Genomic DNA, 7802 nt, shown 5'->3' on the forward strand with positions numbered 1-7802 from the left:
CCGTACATCATTTTGTCTGATGAATCTTCTTAAATCAATAAAGCTAATCATTCATGTGCATGATCTTTTACTCACGTCTGTCCAAAATGCATTGCGCGAGGATGAGTATAACTCATATGTATAGTGTGTCCTGCAGACTGATATATAGACCGACAGATCAGTAGGTCCTGCATGAATGCATATATTCTCTCACCCTCCCTAATTCTTCCCCATCTCGGCAATTCTATACCTTCTCTTTCGTTAAAGGGACAATTTATAAAAAGCTGCAAGTGAGCGAAGCAAGCAAAAAACAATGTCCTTTTTTAATGCAATTATCTAATTTTTTGACTGATTTTGAAATAATGATAGTTTGAAAAAATATGGCATATTTCACCTTTGTTTTCTTAGCCCCTTCTTTGTTTCCTCCTTCTTCCTTTATAGTCACGTTTTTGGAGCTATAGTCCATGGCCCCCAAATTAAAGGGATGGTCCGGGCTGAAAGTATATTTATAGCTTAATAAAGAGAGTAGAATTCCCTGAGCAAAATGCCAAAAATTTCATCAAAATCGGATAATAATTAACAAAGTTATTGAATTTTAAAGTTAAGCAATATTTTGTGAAAACAGTCGTCATGAATATTCATTAGGTGGGCTGATGATGTCACATCCCCACTTGTTCTTTTGTATTTTATTATATGAAATTAGGTTTATTCAATTTTTTTCCTCCATGAACTAGAAAAATTGGATTGACAACTGATTTAGTGCATTAGATATTTATTGCTGCAACGTATTTCATTATAAGGGAGACATATTATTCATACAAGTATGAAATAATGAAAAATTATGATTTTATGTAATAACCAAAGGTAATAACATAAGAAAACGGAAAGTGGGGATGTGACATCATCAACCCATCTAATGAATATTCATGACGACTATTTTCACAAAATATTGCTAAACTTTAAACTTCAATAACTTTATTATTTGTTATCCGATTTTGATGAAATTTTCGGCATTTTGCTCAGTGATTTCCGCTCTATGTATTAAGATATACATATTTTCAGCCCGGACCATCCCTTTAAGCCCGACATCTCCAGCACGGGATGTGCGGATCGACTTAAATTTCAAGTGTCGTACTACGAAGCGCTGAATTGAAAATAAGCCATTTTGTGGACTCTTAATACTGGTTTCCGTGGTCAATAGGTTATTTCCTTTTTATACATATATGAATTCAATTTCTCATTTCTTTTGCATGTTCTCCAGTTTACACCAGGTTAAAGAATATATGAAGAAATGAAGTACGTGGCATATGGGCATATGCCCCATATGGCATGCACTTCAAAAGATGTATAAAAAGATAACATAACATGCTATTCTATTTCTTCCGGGACCTTCAATATGCATCTTTTTCTAAAGAAATGAATCGTTTCATTCAATAAAAAACAAAATTCTGAGAAAAGAATGATGGTTATCGATGCCTGTGCAAGCGACTGGCAATCATTCTTTTCGGCCAACTCCCTCCCCATCATCATCATACTATTATAGTTCATGACTATATCACGATTATGCCGTTCATCATAAATATTATGATGTTCCATCATAAATTATTGGGGGATGGTACGGCCCCTTCGGCTTGCCATAATAGTCTTTCTACCAAAAAGTCCAAAGACGCGCGGTAGGCACTTAAGAACCAAGTTTGAAAGGAGACTTGTAAAATTACGTCACTCTCGCCGATGAATATTCATTAGATCGTGGTCGTGCGTGTTCAATACACACTGAGTACAGCTGGCATGCAGAAAGTTATCTATGCGAGGAACTTTGGCTCCAGAGACAAGTTGTCAAATAACGTGTGTGTGTGTGTACCATCGGCTGGTAGTATTCCATGCTGTACTTCAAACCGCGTCGGAGAGAGTGCATGGCAATTCGGTAAAACGAAGTTTCCGATATAAAGAGATAATAACACTATACAGTAGGCCTACCTTGAGAGGCAAATGTCAGATCAGGGGAGGCAGGAGTACAATATTTTTTTTTTGAAGGGAAGAATAGTGTAGAATAAAAGGTATTATATATAGCCTATTGATCTAGGTGAGGGATTAAGCTTATAGTAATGATGACTTTAATTGATGTTTAAAAAAAAGAATGAATATACCTTACCTGAATATTATGGTGAAGCCAATTTAAAAGGAGGTGAGGCAAGTTTCAATGGAGGTTTTTAAAAAGAATAAACTGTATTATATGGTGAAGCCAATTTAAAAGGAGGTGAGGCAAGTTTCAATGGAGGTTTTTAAAAAGAATAAACTGTACTACAAATTTTATGATGAAGCCAATTTAAAAGGAGGTGAGGCAAGTTTCAATGGAGGTTTTTTAAAAGAATAAACTGTATTATATGGTGAAGCCAATTTAAAACGAGGTGAGGCAAGTTTCAATGGAGGTTTTTTAAAAGAATAAACTGTACTACAAATTATGGTGAAGCCAATTTGAAAGGAGGTGAGGCAAGTTTCAATGGAGGTTTTTAAAAAGAATAAACTGTATTATATGGTATGCCAATTTAAAAGGAGGTGAGGCAAGTTTCAATGGAGGTTTTTTAAAAGAATAAACTGTACTACAGATTATGGTGAAGCGAATTTAAAAGGAGGTGAGGCAAGTTTCAATGGAGGTTTTTAAAAAGAATTTAATAAACTGTTCTACAAATTTAAAAGGAGGCGAGGCAAGTTTCAATGGAGGTTTTAAAAAAAGAATAAACTATATTAATTATATGGTGAAGCCAATTTAAAAGGAGGTGAGGCAAGTTTCAATGGAGGTTTTTAAAAAGAATAAACTGCATTATATGGTGAAGCCAATTTAAAAGGAGGTGAGGCAAGTTTCAATGGAGGTTTTTAAAAAGAATAAACTACTACAAATTAAGATGAAGCCACCCAGGACCAAAATCCAGTTGAAACCAATTAGAGCAAAACCAATTGAAACCAGTTGGCCAACTGGTTTCAATAGGGAAATTGGAACAACTGGAACCAATTGGGCAACTGGAACCAGTTGGCAATTGGTTTCAATTGGTTCCAGTTGAAAACAATTAAGCAACCAGTTGGCAACTGGTTTCAATTGGTTCCAGTTGTTCCAATTTCCCTATTAAAACCAGTTGAATCCAATTGGAGGCAACTGGTTTCAACTGGAACCAGTTGAAACTAATTGGTTTCCAACTGGATCCAATTGGAACTCCCAGTTGGAATGACTTAATTAGTTACAAATTAATTAGATTTTGCACTAACTATTGCTCATGCCAACAAAGAAGCAGTGCTATATGTCTATAATACCAATGTAAAGGGCATTGATAAATAGACTTTCATAATGTATATATATTTCATGAAAGATCTTCAAATATATGTATTTGTATTTGATGTAATTTGGTAACAGTTAGTGGTGTATTAATTATCTTATAATCTGTTTTAATTATAATCTATGACATTTATGAACATGGTTTTCACTGCTAAGCATTCTAAACACTTATCTGAAACAAGTATGGTACTTGAAATAGAAAATAATTAAATAGATACATTTTAAATGATGATGAATCACATAAAACATTAATCTGTGCACACTGCCAGATAATATGCAAATTAACTGGTTTCAATTGGAACCAGTTGGGTAACTGGAAAATTTCCAATTGGAAACCAATTGGAAGTCATTTCCAGTTACCTAACTGGATCCAGTTAGGATTTCCAGTTACCCAACTGGTTCCAGTTAGGATTTCCAGTTACCCAACTGGTTCCAGTTAGGATTTCCAGTTACCCAACTGGTTCCAGTTAGAAATCATTTCCAGTTGGAAGTCATTTCCAGTTACCCAACTGGTTCCAGTTAGGATTTCCAGTTACCCAACTGGTTCCAGTTAGGATTTCCAGTTACCCAACTGGTTCCAGTTAGAAATCATTTCCAGTTGGAAGTCATTTCCAGTTACCCAACTGGTTCCAGTTAGGATTTCCAGTTACCCAACTGGTTCCAGTTAGGATTTCCAGTTACCCAACTGGTTCCAGTTAGAAATCATTTCCAGTTGGAAGTCATTTCCAGTTACCCAACTGGTTCCAGTTAGGATTTCCAGTTACCCAACTGGTTCCAGTTAGGATTTCCAGTTACCCAACTGGTTCCAGTTAGAAATCATTTCCAGTTGGAAGTCATTTTCAGTTACCCAACTGGTTCCAGTTAGGATTTCCAGTTGCCCAACGGGTTCCAGTTAGGATTTCCAGTTGCCCAACTGGTTTCAATTGGTTTCAACTGGAAATTGTTATATTCCAGTTAAAACCAATTGAAACCAGTTGAAACCAATTGAAACCAATTGAAACCAGTTGGAAATCCAACTGGTTTCAATTGGATTTTGGTCCTGGGCAATTTAAAAGGAGGTGAGTCAAGTTTCAATGGAGGTTTTTAAAAAGAATAAACTGTACTACAAATTATGGTGAAGCCAATTTAAAAGGAGGTGAGGCAAGTCCGTTTTTAAAAAGAATAAACTACTACAAATTATGGTGAAGCCAATTTAAAAGGAGATGAGGCAAGTTTCAATGGAGGTTTTTAAAAAGAATAAACTGTACTACAAATTTTATGATGAAGCCAATTTAAAAGGAGGTGAGGCAAGTTTCAATGGAGGTTTTTTAAAAGAATAAACTGTTCTACAAATTTAAAAGGAGGCGAGGCAAGTTTCAATTAATGGAGGTTTTTAAAAAGAATAAACTGTATTATATGGTGAAGCCAATTTAAAAGGAGGTGAGGCAAGTTTCAATGGAGGTTTTTAAAAAGAATAAACTGTACTACAGATTATGGTGAAGCGAATTTAAAAGGAGGTGAGGCAAGTTTCAATGGAGGTTTTTAAAAAGAATAAACTGTTCTACAAATTTAAAAGGAGGCGAGGCAAGTTTCAATGGAGGTTTTAAAAAAAGAATAAACTATATTAATTATATGGTGAAGCCAATTTAAAAGGAGGTGAGGCAAGTTTCAATGAAGGTTTTTAAAAAGAATAAACTGCATTATATGGTGAAGCCAATTTAAAAGGAGGTGAGGCAAGTTTCAATGGAGGTTTTTAAAAAGAATAAACTGTACTACAAATTAAGATGAAGCCAATTTAAAAGGAGGTGAGTCAAGTTTCAATGGAGGTTTTTAAAAAGAATAAACTGTACTACAAATTATGGTGAAGCCAATTTAAAAGGAGGTGAGGCAAGTCCGTTTTTAAAAAGAATAAACTAATACAAATTATGGTGAAGCCAATTTAAAAGGAGATGAGGCAAGTTTCAATGGAGGTTTTTAAAAAGAATAAACTGTACTACAAATTTAAAAGGAGGCGAGGCAAGTTTCATGGAGGTTTTTAAAAAGAATAAACTGTATTATATGGTGAAGCCAATTTAAAAGGAGGTGAGGCAAGTTTCAATGGAGGCTTTTAAAAAGAATAAACTGTACTACAAATTATGGTGAAGCCAATTTAAAAGGAGGTGAGGCAAGTTTCAATGGAGGTTTTTAACAAGAATAAACTGTACTACAAATTTAAAAGGAGGCGAGGCAAGTTTCAATGGAGGTTTTTAAAAAGAATAAACTGTAGGCCTACTACAAATTTAAAAGGAGGCGAGGCAAGTTTCAATGGAGGTTTTTAAAAAGAATAAACTGTATTATATGGTGAAGCCAATTTAAAAGGAGGTGAGGCAAGATTCGATGGAGGTTTTTAAAAAGAATAAACTGTACTACAAATTTAAAAGGAGGCGAGGCAAGTTTCAATGGAGGTTTTTTAAAAGAATAAACTGTATACTACAAATTAGGGTGAAGCCAGTTTAAAAGGAGGTGAGGCAAGGTTCAATGGCCGGAGGTTTTTAAAAAGAATAAACTGTATTATATGGTGAAGCCAATTTAAAAGGAGGTGAGGCAAGTTTCAATGGAGGTTTTTAAAAAGAATAAACTGTACTACAAATTATGGTGAAGCCAATTTAAAAGGAGGTGAGGCAAGTTTCAATTGAGGTTTTTTGAAAAGAATAAACTGTACTACAAATTTAAAAGGAGGTGAGGCAAGTTTCAATGGAGGTTTTTTGAAAAGAATAAACTGTACTACAGATTTAAAAGGAGGTGAGGCAAGTTTCAATGGAGGTTTTTTTGAAAGAATAAACTGTACTACAAATTATGGTGAAGCCAATTTTAAAGGAGGTGAGGCAAGTTTCAATGGAGGTTTTTAAAAAGAATAAACTGTACTACAATTTAAAAGGAGGTGAGGCAAGTTTCAATGAAGGTTTTTAAAAAGAATAAACTGTACTACAAATTATGGTGAAGCCAATTTAAAAGGAGGTGAGGCAAGTTTCAATTGAGGTTTTTTGAAAAGAATAAACTGTACTACAAATTTAAAAGGAGGTGAGGCAAGTTTCAATGGAGGTTTTTTGAAAAGAATAAACTGTACTACAGATTTAAAAGGAGGTGAGGCAAGTTTCAATGGAGGTTTTTTTTTAAAGAATAAACTGTACTACAAATTATGGTGAAGCCAATTTTAAAGGAGGTGAGGCAAGTTTCAATGGAGGTTTTTAAAAAGAATAAACTGTACTACAAATTTAAAAGGAGGTGAGGCAAGTTTCAATGAAGGTTTTTAAAAAGAATAAACTGTACTAAAAATTATGGTGAAGCCAATTTAAAAGGAGGTGAGGCAAGTTTCAATGGAGGTTTTTAAAAAGAATAAACTGTACTACAAATTTAAAAGGAGGCGAGCTAGGCAAGTTTCAATGGAGGTTTTTAAAATGAATAAACTGTACTACAAATTATGGTGAAGCCAATTTAAAAGGAGGTGAGGCAAGTTTCAATGGAGGTTTTTAAAAAGAATAAACTGTATACTACAAATTAGGGTGAAGCCAATTTAAAAGGAGGTGAGGCTAGTTTCAATGGAGGTTTTTAAAAACGAATAAACTATACTACAAATTATGGTGAAGCCAATTCAAAAGGAGGTGAGGCAAGTTTCAATGGAGGTTTTTAAAAATAATAAGCTGTACTACAAATTTAAAAGGAGGTGAGGCAAGTGATTTTCAGACTTATTTTGTCTCACCCACCAGACGTGAAGGCGAGACTTAAAGATCCATATATCGTCCGTCCATCTGTCACGAACCTCATGACACAAAACTCCACAACCATAAGTCACTTTTCAACCAAACTTGGATGGTAGCTAGATGTACTTAAGAGACTTGCATGTTAGGCTGCAGTCGGAGGTCACATATGTCATTTTCAGGTCAACGCTGAAGTTTATACATGCAAGGCTCTCTAATTATGACACCTAACTCCGCAACCGCAAGTCACTTTTGAACCAAACTTGGATGTGCATATAACTGTTTTTTTACATTAAGCGAAACTTTAAAATGTCATAACTTTTTTATTTAACATCCGATTTTGATGAAATTTTCAGTGTTATGCTTGTTGATTTTTTCTCTTTTTATTCAAATCAACGTTTTGTTGGGGTGGACTTGTCCTTTAATGTAATTGTTGTAAAACAGTACTAAATTACTCCATAACAGTATCTCTTGTAAAAATATTTGATATTTATTAGGTCTACTCTGTGATTGTGTAGTTATACCTTGTTTTCATAAGTTCATTACAAGTTGAACATTAAACTACATCACACCAATGACAAAAGGGGTAGAAGCATAGGTTTGCAACCTTTACTTAAAAGTTCAGCTCTTTCAAGAAAAATTTAATCTTCACCATACAAAATGTGAATATGGATTGTTTAACAACTATAAACAAGATTATGTTCTGCCTCCTTGAAATGGTTGCAGGAGGCTTATTCCGGCTTGTGTGGCCAATTTTATCTCCCGACAACTTAACCCTA

This window comes from Lytechinus pictus, chromosome 2 (assembly GCF_037042905.1).
Source record: "Lytechinus pictus isolate F3 Inbred chromosome 2, Lp3.0, whole genome shotgun sequence".
NCBI lineage: Eukaryota > Metazoa > Echinodermata > Echinoidea > Temnopleuroida > Toxopneustidae > Lytechinus > Lytechinus pictus.